The following is a 16209-nucleotide window of genomic DNA, read 5'->3' on the forward strand; positions in this document are numbered from 1 at the left end:
TCCTCTCTCCCACTGCAATACTGATCCTACCAGCATACAGGCATTTGGGGGAAATGATGAGTTTGAAGTCTCAGATTAGCTCCCTCATTATATAATTAGATGGATCTCGGAGCACTGGGGAAGATGCAAGAAAGGTTTACTGGATTTATGCTAAAATTGGAAAGTTATCTAATTCAAAAGAGATTGAACAGGTTAAAAAGGCTTTCTGTGGAGAGAAGGGTGAGGAATGACCTCAGCAAAGCCATTAATTTTGGAAAGGGGTTTGGAAGATGTTTCCACTTGCGGATAGACAAGAATCAACGTAAATTAGTCACCAATAAATCCAATGTCCAATTCAGAGGCAACGACTTTAACCAGAGATAAAAGCAGGAAATGATGGAAATACTCAGCATATCTGGGAATGTCTGTGGATTAAGAACCAGAATTATGTTTTCAGGTCTGTGCACTGATTCAGTACAGTTCTGCTGAAAAGTCACAGACCTCCGATGACAGCAGAGCTGTTTTAGTTCCAAAATATTGTGTTATATTTCAGAGTTATAGCATCGCCTTTATCTTTTCTTTAAGCAGAATGTAGAACTCATTGCCAGAAGGATTAGAGATCCAAGTCTGAGCTGGACAATCCTGGGTAAAGTCACACTATGAAAACATAATTCATCAGCTGAATGTGGAAATGGATTCCCTCGATCGCCTCATTAGTTGACAGAGCAGCAGTCACATCTGATGGAGAAAACTTTGCGAAGGGATTTTCTCAGTTTGGCCACCTGTTAACAATCCAGCTTTAAAAGTTCAAAGGATTTAATTCAAAACAGTCACGTCCTGACTGACAAGACGGAGTTTAAATGCTCGGCGTATGAAAGGAAAAATCACTTCTTTACCCGGACTGCTGAAAATCCAGTGAATTCACCTCTAACTGCAGAGGCTTGTTCTGCTGGTAATTACACCCAGGACAGAATTTTGGTGGAAGCCTTTGTACATTGACTGTTCTATTAATAGAATTAATAACTTTAAATTTTCTCTCTAAGCGTCCGATCATCATCGGAACATGAAACATAATTTTATATGCAAGAATATCGGTCTCCAATGGCGGACCTATCACCCAGCATTCAGAGCGGCGCAGAAAGTGTCCTATCCAGAACGCCAAGGCGCATGCGCATTGTGGAGTGTAATTGGCACCTGCGCATTGCGGTCTCCTATCTGAACATGCGCAGTGCTGTCCTGTGACCGGTGACAACGAGCTGGTAGGAAAATGGCGACTGCAGCAGAAAAACAGAGTTAGTGGGTGGGCGGGAGGAATGGAGCCAGCGGAGTGGGTAGGGAGCTTTCTTAAACACTTGGTGCAGGCCGCAGAGCCTTAATAAGAAACTACTGGCCCCGCGCTTGCAGCGAACAGACCGGAAATGGCTGAATCTCCCTCTGCGCGGCCTGGGGGAGCGGCTGTGCAGCAGGACGCATGCGCGGTCATCCTGGTCCAGGTAGCAGGAGGAGAGAATGCTGTGCATTTCTATCCTGGACTGACAGGGATGGATTTTTTTTATATAATCTCCTTTTTACAGGATGTTGAATGGGAAGGATTTGCAGACGGGAAACTCAAACCAACATCACATCAAGATCGGACAGAATCACTCGATTCATCAGGACCTGAATATTATCGGCCTCTGAGCAAAAGCATTGAGTTCCACTCAATCACTCATTGGGTAAATTTTTTTCCTCACAGGCCCCCTGTAGATCTTGCCTCAAATCTTAAATCTATGTCTGTAATCCTTTTATGGTCAACTAATGTGAACATCTTTTTCTTATCTCAACCTATCATAAACTTGTACACCTCCATCAAATCTCTCCTCAATCCACTTTGCTCCAAGGAGAACAACCCCAGTTTCTCCAAACTAACCTTACAACTAAAATCCCTCATCCCTTACCCACTCTGGTAAATCTCATCTGCCCCCTCTCAAGGACCCTCAAATCCTTCATAATGTGTGGTGATCACTGGTCATCACAGACCCAGATGTTCTGTGTTCGTGTCTGTGACATCATCACAAATCGACAATTACACGGTTGCATCACCCCGCTCCCCGGGTATTTCCTCCACTGGAAGATTTTTCTCTGACTCCAATGCTTCTGGTATCTTTCCAGCAGGAGATTTTAAATTTAAAAACTGAAATTGTTTCAGAGTTGAGTATTCTTGACTATTCATCCACAGTTAGAGCTTTTAGTGCTGTGCTCTGTTATCTATGAGAGGTTTCATGGCTCTGGGGCTGGTGTGATTCCTTTACTGTGGATCTGAATCCATGTCCATCCATTGCTCTGTTTCACCTCTGCCCTCCCTGATCACCTCTCTGCTATTATCTAACTTTCTCTGTCACTAATTATGAGTGTATTTTAACTATGTTTAGGATTTTACTGTTCCTTCTGTCCACTGTGTCTAAATGAGGTTTCCACTGCTGCCCATCCTCTGACCATGTGCTGCTGGCTCACCAGCTTTACCTTCCCACATTATCTTTCAGGAATTGTTTTTCCTGCGCTATAGTCCATTTCTCTCCCACTTTGGCACCTATATTGACCATCAAATTCTGCCCATCCTGAAATGGTAATTCATTAATTCTACTGTGGAATGGAACGTACTAACGTGTTTCACAGGAGTGTTAGGAAGCAACATTTGACACGGAGCCACATGAAGAGATATCAGGGCAGATGCACAAAAGTTTACTTAAAGAGGTAGGTTTTAAGGAGTATCTTAAAGGGGGAAAGTGAGGCGGAGAGGTGTCGCGAGGATATTCCAGAGCTTGTGGCCTTGGCAGCTGCTGGGGGAGACACGAAAGGTGGAGCAGTTAAAATCAGGAATGCTGAGCAGGTCGGAATTAGAGAAGTGTAGATATCTCGGAGCGCTGTGAGGCTGGAGGAGATTGCAGAGGTAGGGAGGGAGAGACCATGGAGGGATTTGAAAACGAGGAAGAGAAATTTAAAATTGAGTTTCTCCTTAACCTAGAGCCTTTGTAAGTTGGTGAGTACAGGGGTGATGGGTGAACCAGACTTGGTGCGAGTAAGCAGAGTTTTGGATTACAGGGAGGCTGAATGTGGGAGGCCAGCCGGACGTGTGTTCGGATAATTAAGTCTCGACGGAACAAAGGAATGGATGACAGGTTGAGCAATTACATGCAGGGATATGTGGAGAGTGTGGGAAAGGACTTTGATCAGATTGAATGTTGGAGCAGGCTCGATGGACTGAATGGCCTACTCCTGCCCCTATGTCCCTGTGAATGTCCGGTTCATCCTCAGGCAGTTGTCAGGAAGGGTGCTGGAGCCGGTGGTCAGGGAGTGGAGTTTGTAGTGGGGACTGAAGACAATGGCTTCAGTCTTCCCAATATTGAAATGGAGGAAATTTCTGTTCATCCAGTACTGGATGTCAGACAAGTCAGGATGGTGTGTGACTAGGAGGGGACCTTGGTGGTGATGGTGTTCACATACACCTGCTACCCTGGTCCTTTAGGTAGTGGAGGTTGAGTTTTCTGGAGACTTTGTTCAAGTTCTTGTTGTGTTGCAGATATCCCTTCACCCCCTGCCTCTCTCACCCTCTGCTTCCTGCTAGGCCAGAGTCTTGTGTAGGCCCAGACCGGGTGGCAGGTTCCCTTCCCTGAAGGACATTAGTGAACCAGTTGGGCTTTTACGACAATCCAGCAGTTTTCATGGTTACTTTTTCCTCGTGCTGGCCCCACAAATTCCGAGATTCATTCAGCTCCATTTCACAACATGCTTTTGTGTATTTGTGGGTTCTCCCTCACTCCCTTTTTTCTGTTTTAAATCAATTCCACAGGGTATTAGAAGGAGAGGGTTTGCAGTCGGGAAACTGAAACCAAACATCACATCAGGATCTGACGGATACGCACGATTTATCATAACCTAAATATCATCGGATTTTGAACATGGAAGGGAGAGAGAGAGAGCTATTTCTGTAATGTTCATTAAATTTCTGAAGATTTTATATGGTTAATTAAACAGTTATTTCTCACAGATCTCTCCACCTTGAGAAGGGAATATCCTTTCTGACTTCTCACAACTGATTTCTGACTAACCTCACTATTTCTAAACTACGAGCTTGTTTTCCTAATTTCTTGATGACAAACTGAAGATAACATACTAAAGCTACTAGAATGATCAGAATCAGCAACACAAACACTTCAGCTGCCACCAAGAATAAATGTCAAAACTTTTCCGCTAAAATGTGATAACTATCGACTTAGATTCATCCTCCCCATCTGCTGATCATCCCACACAATTCTAAATTATTGACATGTTGTAATTACATCTGGTTCAAACAAAAGTTTATGCACAGACTTTAAAGATTCTTCAGCTCTCTGTTAACCTACATCCTCTTCGTGGATATTTTCTAAATCCAGATTCCATTTCCTTCTTCAAATTAATTTGACTCACTTTGATATGTTCAAGGTGTTTAATTCTTTCCTGAATGTTTGAGAGACAATTTTTATCTGGAATAGGTCTTACTGTATTGATAATTTAAAACGTTGTTTCATTCTACTGGCCACAATAATCACTCATGCCCTGTTTTTTCTTCTTCATTCATGGGATATGGGCTTTGCTGGCTGTGCCAGCATTTATTGCCCACCGCTAGTTCCACTTGAGAAGGTGGTGATGAGCTGCCTTCTTGAACCACTGCAGTCCATGTGGTGTAGCTACACCCACAATGCTGTTAGGAAGGGACATCGAGGATTTTGAACCAACGACAGTGAAGGAATGGCAATATATTTCCCTTTCAGGATGATGAGTGGCTTGGAGGGGAATTTCCAGGTGGTTGTGTTCCCATCTATCTGCTGCCCTGATCCTTCTAGATGGTAGTGATCATGGGTTTGGATGGTGCTGTCGAAGGAGCCTTGGTGAATTCCTGCAGTGGTCATCATCAAAGCCCATCTACTCTCATCCATCTTCCACCACTTGGCCCGTAGCCCTGTAAGCTGTGGTGTTTCAAGTGTTCATCTAAATACTTCTTAACTGTTGTGAGGGTTCCTGCCTCTACCACTCCCTCAGGCACTGAGTCCCACATTTCACCTGGGCCTGGGGATTTATCCACTTTTAAGGCCGCCATTAGAGACTGAGTCTCAGTTAATCATTGTCTGAATCTGGGGATGGGAGGGGCAGATTCTGTTAGCAAATGGATTGAAAAATAAAAAAGAACAAGTTCCACCTCATACCATTCACACCTTATGATAACATAGTTATGGGTAATCTTGAGGATGGATAGAGTTGTATTAGAAGCATTTCAGGGAAGGTTCACTCAGTTGATTTCTGGGATGAAAGCGTTGTCTTTCTTTTAAAATTCATTCATGGGATGTAGGCTTCACCGGCAGGTTCCAGATAGACCCCACCCTCTGGGTGAAAAGAAAATCCTCAAATCCCCTCTAAACCTTCTGCCCCTTAACTCAAATCTATGCCCCCCTGAGTATTGACCCCTCCACTAAAGAGAAAAATGTCTTCCTATCCGCCCTATCTATGCCCCTCATAATTTTGTACACCTCTATCAGGTACCCCCTCAGCCTTCTCTGCTCCAAGGAAAACAACCCCAGCCTATCTAGTCTCTCTTCATAGCTGAAACTCTCCAGCCCAGGCAACATCCTGAGTGAATCTCCTCTGCACCCTCTCCAGTGCAATCACATCCTTCCTATAGTGCGGCAAACAGAACTGCACAGAGTACATCAAATGTGGCCTAACTAATGCTTTATACTGCTCCATCATAACCTCCCTGCTCTTGCATTCAATGCCTCGACTAATATGTCGACAATGTTTGACACAAAGCTGATTGATTTAACCTTTATCCAGGATATTAAACTCCAGCCCAGTGACAGGGATTATTAACATCAGCAGAAACAAACCCCAACTGTCGGAAAGGGCATGGTTCAGTCCTGGATGTAATTAACAGCAGCAATAACAACAGAATCCAACCCCGGGAGTCACTTGTGAATACACTGGTGTGTCTGCAGGGTGGATAAATGACTGAATCCCTTCCCACACATGGAGCAGGTGAACAGTCTCTCTCCAGTGTGAACTCGCTGGTGTTTCAGCTGGAGAGATGGATGAATGAATCCCTTCCCACACACGGACCAGGTCAATGGCCTTTCTCCAGTGTGAACTCGCTGGTGTGTCAGCCGGAGAGATGGATGAATGAATCCCTTCCCACACATGGAGCAAGTGAAAGGCCTCTCTCCAGTGTGAACCCGCTGGTGTGTCAGCAGACCCATTTTGCTTTTATAGCTTTTCACACAGTCAGCACATTTAAAAGGTCTCTTTTCAGAGTGAACACGTTGATGTGAAGTGAGCTGGGTTAGTTGAGTGAACCTCTTCCCACGTTTGGAGCAGTTGAATGGTTTCTGCCCAGTGTGAACTTGCTGGTGTGTCAGCAGAATCTTTCTGCTTTTAAAGCACTTTTCACAGTCAGAACATTTAAAAGGTTTCTTGTCAGAGTGAACAAGTTGATGTGAAGTGAGGGTACTTATCTGAGTGAATCCCTTCCCACAGTCAGTGCAGGTGAACGGCCTCTCCCGCATGTGAACTCGCTGGTGTATCAGCAGATTCCTTTTGCTTTTAAAGCTCTTCTCAGAGACGCAACATTTAAAAGGTCTCATGTCTGAGCGAAAAGGTTGAGGTGAAGTGAGGTGGTTTACGAGATTGAATCCCTTCCCACACTCGGAGCAGATGAAAGGCCTCTCCCCAGTGTGAGTGCGCTGATGAGTTTCCAGCTCAGATGGGGATCTGAATCCCTTCCCAAAGTCTCCACATTTCCACAGTTTCTCCATGGTGTCAGTGTCCCCATGTCTCTCCATGTTGGATGATCAGTTGAATCCTTGTCCACACACAGAACACTTGCACAGTTTCTCCCCGCTGTGAATGGTGAGATGTTTTTTTCAGATAGTGTAACAGGTTAAAGCTCTTTCCACAGTCAGTTCACTGGAGCACTCTCAGTCGGGCGTGTCTGTGTCTCGGTGCTTTCCCAGTCACACTGATGTTTGAAATCTTTTCCCACAGACAGAAGAGACAAATATTTCTCCTTCATAGTCAAAGATCAATGATATTCAGGTCCAACGACGGGAATTATAGACCAGTCAGCCTGACGTCAGTTGTGCGGAAAATTCTAGAGTCCATTATAAAAGATTTAATAGCTGAGCACTTGGAAAAATAAAGTGGCAGAATGGGACAGAGTCAGCATGGATTTATGAAAGGGAAATCATGCTTGACAAATCTACTGGAATTTTTCGAGGATGTAACGAGTAGAGTTGATGAGGGGGAGCCAGTGGATGTGGTTTATTTGGACTTTCAGAAGGCTTTCAACAAAGTCCCACATAACAGATTAGCGTGTAAAATTAGAGCACATAGGATTGGAGATAGTGTATTTAAAGGTACAGAAAACTGGTTGGCAGACAGGAAACAAAGAGTAGGAATAACTGGGTCTTTTTCCAAATGGCAGGCAGGCAGTGACTAGTGGGGTAGCGCAGGGATAGTTACTGGGACCCCAGTTATTCACCATATATATCAATGATTTAGATGAGGGAACTAAATGTAATATCTCCAGATTTGCAGATACACAAAGCTGGGTGGGAGGGTACGCTGTGAGGAGGATGCAGAGATGCTTCAGTGTGATTTGGACAATCTGAATGAGTAGGTAAATGCATGGCAGATGCAGTATAATGTGGATAAATGTGAGGTTATCCACTTTGGTAGCAAAAACAGGAAGGAATATTATTATCTGAATGGCTATAAATTGAGAGAGGGGAATGTGCAACGAGACGTGGGTGTCCTCGTACACCAGTTGCTGAAGGTAAGCATGCAGGTGCAGAAGGTGGTAAAGAAGGCAAATGGTATGTTGGCCTTCATAGCGAAAGCATTCAAGCACAGGAGCAGGGATGTCTTGCTGCAATTAAACGGGGCCTTGGTGAGACCATACCTGGAATATTGTGTGCAGTTTTAGTCTCCTTATCTGAGGTAGGATGTTCTTGCTATAGAGAGAGTGCAGCGAAGGTTTACCAGACTGATTTCTGGGATGGCAGGACTGACACATGAGGAGAGTTGGAGTTGGTTAGGATTATATTCACTGGAGTTCAGAAGAATGAGGCGGGATCTCATAGAAACCTATATGCAGCAGGATGTTCCCGATGGTGGGGGATTCCAGAACCAGGGTGCACAGTCTGAGGATATGGGGTAGACCATTTAGGACTGAGATGAGGAGAAGTTTCTTCACCCAGAGCGTGGTGAGCCTGTGGAATTCGCTACCACAGAAAGTAGTTGAGGCCAAAACCTTGAATGTTTTCAAGAAGGAGTTACAAATAGCTCTTGGAGCGAAAGGAATCAAAGGATATGGGGAGAAGGCGGGAGCAGGCTATTGAGTTGGATGATCCGCCATGATCATAATGAGTGGTGGAACAGGCTTGAAGGGCCGAATGGCCTACTCCTGCTCCTATTTTCTATGTTTCCTGGTGAATCGAGTGACACGGTCAGATCTTGATGTGATATTTGGTTTGAATTTCCTATCTGCATATCATCTCCCTCTTGTACCCTGTAAAGGAGTTTACAAAAATCTTCACTGTAAGTACAGGATAGAAATTCAAAGCAGAAAATTTGAGTTTCTTTGGTACATTCTTCACCCAAACATGTGGTCCAATCAAACTGAAAGAAGTTCAAATCAGCAACAAAGTCCCAACAAAAGCAAAGGGAACCTTCCTAAGTAAGCCAGAATGTTGTTTCCAATGTCTATGAGACACTCTGTACCCTGAGGTGCCCACCGGTTGTGGGAGGTATCATGCGTACTGGTGGACATCGCATGTTCCCTCTCCAGGGACACCCGGACATGGACAAGACCATGGAAGAGAGGTCGGCAGTCAGTGTGACCACCCCCATGTGTGTCACCCATCCTGGATCTAGAAATTCTTGTTTTAAACAGGCCCATGAACAGTTACAGGAGAAGATTCTCTGATTTATCCACCCCCCCCCCCCCCCCCTCACGCCCCGACTTTACACTGGGCAGCCAGAGATTAGGATTGTGGGGCTGAAGTATCGCCAGAGGTTGAGGATCAGCACCTCTCACCCTGAATATGTAAATGTACCATGGACTCACTACTGTTACATCCACAAGAAGGCCGCGCATGAAACTATCTGAAACTCAGAATAGAAACCACATGGAACAAAATACTGATAAATACTAAACTGTTGGCTACAAATAAATAAAAATATACATTGAGGGAGGCGGTACCACAGTGGGAATGTTACTGGACTAATAATCCGGAAAACCAGCTTGATGCTCTGGGGACAGGGGTTCAAATCCCACCACAGCAGCTGGTGGGATTTAAAATAATTATTAAATCTGGAATTGAAAGTGAGTCTCAATAAGGGCGACAATTCAGCCATTGTCGATTGTCATAGAAACCCACCTGGTTCACTAATGTCCTTTCAGGAAGGAAATCTGCCGTCCTTACCTGGTCTTACATGTGACTCCAGAGCCACATTGAAATGTGGTTACTCTTAATAACCCTCTGAAATGGTGTGGAAAGCACTTGCTTCAAGGGCAACAAATGCTGTCCCTGCCCACATTCCATGAAAGAAAGTTTTTAACACAACCACCACTGAAAGGTTACAATTTCGGAAGGAAGTGAAGACAGAGGGTCCAGAAAAGATGCAAGAGAACGGTTCCCCTTCCAAGGATAACAAACCAACTTCACCTCACCTAATTGAAGTTCTGATCTCTCGTGAATTTTTCCTCCACACTCTCACATTCTTCCTAAAGCTCAGAATTGGACACAATGCTGCAGTTGGGTCCAAATCAGTGTTTTATTCAGGTTTATTCTAATTTGGTTGATTTTGTACTTTATTCCCGTATTCATAAAGCCCAGGATTCCATATGCTTTATTCACTAATTTCTCAGCCTGCCCCACCATCTTCAATGATTTGTGCACATAAAGCCCCAGATTACGCTGCTCCTGCACCTTTTTACAATTGTATCCTTTATTTTATATTGCCTCTCCTTGTTCTTCCTACCAAAATGAATCACTTCACACCTCTCTGAATGAAATTTTATCTGCCACCTGTCTGCCCATTCCACCATCGTGTCTATGTCCTGTTGAGGTTTATCACTATCCTCCCCACTGTAAAGACAACTTGAAAATTTGGTGTTGTTTGCAAATTTTGAAATGCAGCCCTGCACACACAAGTCTAAATCATTAATTTATATCAAGAAATCAGTGGTCTGACCACCGACCCCTTGTGATCCCACTGTATACTTTTCCTCAATTTGAAAAAGCAACCGATCACCATGCATGTTGTTGCCTGTCACAAAGCCAATGCTGCCTCTGCCCCATGGATTTTAACTCTGCTGACATGCCTGTTACTTGGCACTGTATCAAATGCCGTTTAGCAGTTCATGTGCACATCAACCGTGTTACCCTCATCAACATTCTCTGTTACCTTATCAAAAACTCAAGAAATTTAGTTCAACATGATTGTCCTGAACAAATTGTACAAGTGACCTAATTTTGACCTGAATTGCCGCTTCTAAATGCTTTCCCACACAAGAGGTTAAACTGACTGGTCTGTCAGTGCTGGGCTGACCCTTCCATTTAAGATTACTAAGGATTTAATATTAGTGCCAGGAAGTGTGGGGAAATCGTGAGGAGTTGTGAAATTGTAACATTTAAAGACACTGATAACTGATAAATAGCTCAATAAATAATCAGATTTCAAGACATAAAGTACAGATAAATTAATTTATGAATAACTGAATTGAATTATTAATAATGTCAGGTAGAGTGCTTGGAATGGAGAAACGAAAATTTCTGCAATGCTTAAAACATGAAATGAAAAGATTAAAAACTGGAAACACTCAGCAGGTCTGGAAGAATCTTTGGAGAGAGAAACAGAATTAACGTTTCAGGTCTGTGAGCCAGTGAAAGGGGGGAGGTGGAAGAGGAACATAAAGAAAGGTCTATGAAAGGCTGCAGGGCGGGAGAGATTAACTGACAAAAGGTTTCATAATGCAAGTTCAAAGGGAGTGGTAATGGGACTATTAAAAACACAAAAGATGTTTCTAGATTAGGTTACAGCAAAAAAAGGCCATTCAGCCAGTCGTGTCTGCATTAGGCCCCTGAAGGGACAATTTACCTAATGCCACGTCCCTGCCTTTGCCCCATAGCCCTGCAATTAAACAAGATTGAACAAGTCTTAAACGAAACTTAAACAAAACAAGATGTTTACGTGAAGGGGCAGCAGAAAAAAAGAAAAGTAACTTGTTTACAGAGTGTATTGGGGGCGGGGAGCAGCATAATGTACCTGTGCAGGTCAGTGAGGATCCCCGAGGTCCATCAGCCTGCAGTGTTTAGTGGGCCCTGGGGGAGGGGAGGATGGAACCATTTGGGACACAGCACAGGGTAGGAGGTCACCCCTCCCCCACTGTCCTGGTAACACGAAGGACTCACCTTGGACTGTCCCACACCTGGGCCGGGCGGGGTCAAGGTGCAGGAAGCTGCAAGCTGGTAGGTTGAGCTGTGAACTGGGCGGAGTTGAGGGGTTTGAGTGACAGGTCTGGGGCTATATCAGAGCAGGCACAGGCACTGCTCCCTCTTTTCCTCGTGGAAGTTTGACTGGAATCGTGTTGGTGAGTGTTTCTAAACTCTGTCTCACTATCCCGGGAATGGAGGTGGTTTGGAGGTTGTTGTGAGTGTTGGATTATATTGTTTCTCCTCAATCTTCCCGCTTCTCCCACTCCCAGTTCCAGGCTGCAGGTCCCGGTGATTCTGGATGCGGGACAGTTGTTAGTCCCGGCCCTGGTGTGGGTGCGCAAGCGCAGATGCGCGGCTTATTGTTCTGTAATAATGGCGGGTGATCGTCCTCCTGTATTTTGCTGCAGTTCTTCTCCTCCTTGACTCTCCCGGCGCCATAGTTGCCACCTGCCGATTGCGGCAACCGACCTTCCAACCGGAAATTAACAACTTTTAGATAGAGCGGTATCTGGGGCGCATAGCATTATGGGAACCGTGCCCGCCATTAGTTGGCCGACTTCGCCGAAAGTTTCCGTGCAGTCTGAAGGCAGGTCAGCGACCTGAGCACCTACTTCTGTTTCTTCATCTGTTCATGCTGTCTATCCTTCTGGATATTTAAAATATTTTATCTCTTAACTTCAGATCCAGCCTTGCAGATCGTTGCTTTCGATTTATTGTTTTATGGAGCCAAGTCTAGAAACACAGACAGGCCAATTAGGAGCCAGTTTGAAATCGAGTCTGTTGTTTCAACAGTTTTGAGCTGGAGAGGAGTTGGCGGAGAAACTGCTGGGTTAAAGCCCGGGGACTTTGAAAACCAATCGGGCCCAGCAATTTCCAATGTGAGAATGTGATGGGAGGGAAATTCTGGGGGTGATCAGGTTGTTGAACAGGCACTGTCCATTATATTTAAGAGCATTGTTTTAATAACAAGTATCTCTATCGCTTATTTTTATCAGAGATTTATTGTTAACTCCATTCCTGGTATTTGGAAGTCACTAACAAGACCAGCAGATATTGTCACTCCCCAGTTGTGTGTTGGTCAGGTGTTGGTGGACCTTCTTCCTGAACCGTTGCAGCCGCTGTGGTGAAGATGCTCCCAGAAAGTTGTTTGGGAAGGAGTTACAGGACTTTCAGTCAATGATATTATATGTCCAAATCAACAACAATATTTGCATTTATACAGCACGCTGAACATAACAAAACATTCCAAAGTATACTGGAATATTTAAAACTGAAGCACGTGGGCAGCTGATCAACAGCTTGGTCAAAGAGGTTGGTTTTAAGGAGAGTCTTAAAGGAATGTTCCACATACCCCATAAAGAGACAGGCATAGCTGGGACCCATGCGGTACCCATAGCCACACCTTTTATTTGGAGGAAGTGAGAGGAGTTAAAGGAGAAATTGTTCAGCGTGAGAACAAGTTCAGCCAGACGGAGGAGAGTAGTGGTAGATGGGGATTGTTCGGGCCTCTGTTCAAGGAAGAAGCTAAGGGCCCTCAGATGGAGGTGTAGAGGGATTGGACGTCCATGGTGAAGAGGAAGCGGTTGGGGCCAGGGAACTGGAAATTATTGATGTGACGTAAGGTGTCAGAGGAATCACGGATGTAACTGGGAAGGGACTGGACAAGGGGAGAGAGAAGGGAGTCAAGATAATGAGAAATGAGTTCCGTGGGGCAGGAACAGGCTGACACGATTGGTCTGCCGGGACAGTTCTGTTTGTGGATTTTGGGTAGGAGGTAGAAGCGGGCCGTCCGAGCTTGGGTGACTATCAGGTTGGAAGCTGTGGGAGGAAGATCTCTAGAGGAGATGAGGTCAGTAACAGTCCTGGAAACAATGGCTTGATGTTCAGTGGTGGGGTCATGATCCAGGTAGAGGTAGAAGGAAGTGTCTGCGAGTTGACGCTCAGCCTCCACGAGGTAGAGGTCAGTGTGCCAGACAACAACAGCACCACCCTTGTCAGCGGGTTTGATGATAATGTTGGGGTTGGACCTGAGAGAACGGAGTGCAGTAAGTTCAGAGAGAGACAGATTAGAATAGGTGAGAGGAGCAGAGAAATTGAGACGACTAATGTCACGCAGACAGTTCTCAATGAAAAGATCAAGAGAAAGTAAGAATCCAGAGGGAGGGGTCCAGGTGGAGGGAGAATATTGGAGGTGGGTAAAAGGATCCGTTGAACGGGGAGAGGACTCCTGCCCAAAGAAGTGAGCACGGAGACGAAGACGGCGGAAGAAGAGTTCAGCATCGTGCCGAACCCAAAATTCATTGAGATGAGGGCGTAAGGGTATGAAACTAAGTCCTTTGCTGAGCACTGAACGTTCAGCATTGGAGAGGGGAAGGTCAGGAGGTATAGTGAATACGCGGCTGGGGCTGGGATTGGAAGATGGGGTAGGGACGGAGGGACAAGCAGGAGTGGAGGGTCTTAGATGGGTGTTGGTGTCGATGACTTGTTGGAGCTTGCGTTCCTTAGCACTTGAGAAAAAAAGAAAAAGTTTCTTGTTGAGGCATTGGATGAGACGAAGAATAAAATGAAACTGGGGGCACGTGCAGCTTTGAAAAAGGGTGCGGCAGTGCTGCTGGAGGGAGAGGTCGAGTGTATTCATATGGCGGCACATGGCACTAAGTGTGGATCTCAGAATGTGACGGGAACAGCAGTCCGAGAAACGTTTTATGTCTCGGAGATACCTGTAATGCTGGGTGGGTTCGAAACAAGAGGGATGGAATTTCAGTCGAAATCCACGTGGGGTGAGTCGGACACGGAGACAGTCACTGAGAAAGAAAATATGGCTGTGAAAGCGGGTTTTAGTAAACACCTTGTCAAACACCAGGAGAGAAATTGAAAGCAATGAAGGTGAACAAGGCAGAAGAGACAGGCGGAAATCCTGTCGGAGAGCAGAGCAATACGTCTTCAAGGTAGGCATTTCTTGAAGAGGAGTGGCAGTCAATTAAACACAGAGATAAAAACAAAAAACTACTGCGGATGCTGGACATCCAAAACAAAAACAGAATTACCAGGAAAAACTCAGCAGGTCTGGCAGCATCGGCGGAGAAGAAAAGAGTTGACATTTTGAGTCCTCATGACCCTTCAGCAGAACTGAGTAAAGTTAGGAGAGGGGTGAAATATAAGCTGGTTTAAGGTGGGGGGGTGGGGGGGGGTGGGTGTGGTGGGGGTGGGGTGGGCGGGGGGAGAGAAGTTGGGGGGGGTGGTTGTAGGGACAAGCAAGCAGTGATAGGAGCAGATAATCAAAAGATGTCACAGACAAAAGGAACAAAGAGCTGTTAAAGGTGGTGATATTATCTAAGAGAATGTGCTAATTAAGAATGAATGGCAGGACACTCAAGGTACAGCTCTAGTGGGGGTGGGGTGGAAAGATTGACAGGGTATTACAGTTCTGGCGATGAGGCATTCTGCCAAATGACTTTGACAGTCTGCTCGGGGAACCATCCCACAGGGTCCACCCTCTCCTTTTCCCTCAGGGCCTCTAGGACGTTACGTGCTGACCACTGCCTGATGGACTTGTGGTCAAAGGTGTTTTTCTGCATAAATTTTTCCACCAGGGACAGGTGGTACGGCACGGTCCAACTACTTGGAGCGTTCCGCGGCAGCGTGGCCAGACCCATCCTTCGCAACACCGGGGACAGGTAGAACCTCAGCACGTAGTGACACTTGGTGTTTGCGTACTGAGGGTCTACGCACCGCTTGATGCAGCCACACACAAAGGTGGCCATCAGTATGAGGGCGATGTTGGGCACGTTTTTTCCCCCTTGATCTAGAGGCTTGTACATCGCGTCCCTGCGGACACGATCCATTTTCGACCTCCAGATAAAGCGGAAGATGGCTCGAGTGATCGCCATCGCGCAGGAGTGTGGAATGGGCCAGACCTGCGCCACGTACAGCAACAGCGAGAGTGCCTCACACCTGATGACCAGGTTCTTACCCGCAATGGAGAGGGAGCGTCGCTCCCACATGCCCAGTTTCCTTTTCACCATAGACACTCGCTCCTTCCAGTTTCTAACGCATGCCCTGGTCCCTCCGAACCATATCCCCAGCACCTTCAGGCCGTCAGCCCTGACAGTGAAGGGGACAAAGGATCGGTCAGCCCAGTTCCCAAAGAACATGGCCTCGCTCTTCCCACGATTTACCTTGGCTCTCGAGGCCAGTTCGAACTGGTCGCAGATGTGGATCAGTCTGCGCACCGACAGCGGATCCGAGCAGAAGACGGCGACGTCGTCCATGTACAGGGAGGCTTTTACCTGAGTGCCTCCACTGCCTGGGATCGTCACTCCTCTTATGCCCGGATCCTTCCTGATGGACTCGGCAAAGGGTTCTATGCAACACACGAAAAGAACAGGCGAGAGAGGACAGCCCTGCCTGACTCCAGATTTAATCGGGAAGCTATCCGTTTCCCACCCATTGATTGAGACTGCGCTACTGATGTTAGTGTAGAGCAGTTGGATCCAATTTCGAAATCCCTCCCCAAACCCCATTTTGGAGAGCACATCCACCATGTAGGTGTGCGATATTCTGTCAAAGGCCTTCTTCTGATCCAAGCTGATGAGGCAGGTATCCACACCCCTGTCCTGTACATAGGCAATCGTATCCCTGAGCAGCGCCAGGCTGTCAGAGATCTTCCTGCCTGGCACAGAGCAGGTCTGGTCAGGGTGAATCACCAATTCCAGAGCGGATT

General features: G+C 46.0%; 1 protein-coding gene across 1 annotated transcript in view; it reads left to right on the forward strand.

The window, feature by feature from the left end:
• The window catches only part of LOC144698497 (uncharacterized), a 757701-nt gene that overhangs the window by 447819 nt on the left and 293673 nt on the right, over positions 1-16209 (forward strand). The gene's annotated exons all lie outside the window — the stretch shown is intronic.

The sequence above is a fragment of the Cetorhinus maximus genome, chromosome 23 (assembly GCF_964194155.1).
Source record: "Cetorhinus maximus chromosome 23, sCetMax3.hap1.1, whole genome shotgun sequence".
Lineage (NCBI taxonomy): Eukaryota > Metazoa > Chordata > Chondrichthyes > Lamniformes > Cetorhinidae > Cetorhinus > Cetorhinus maximus.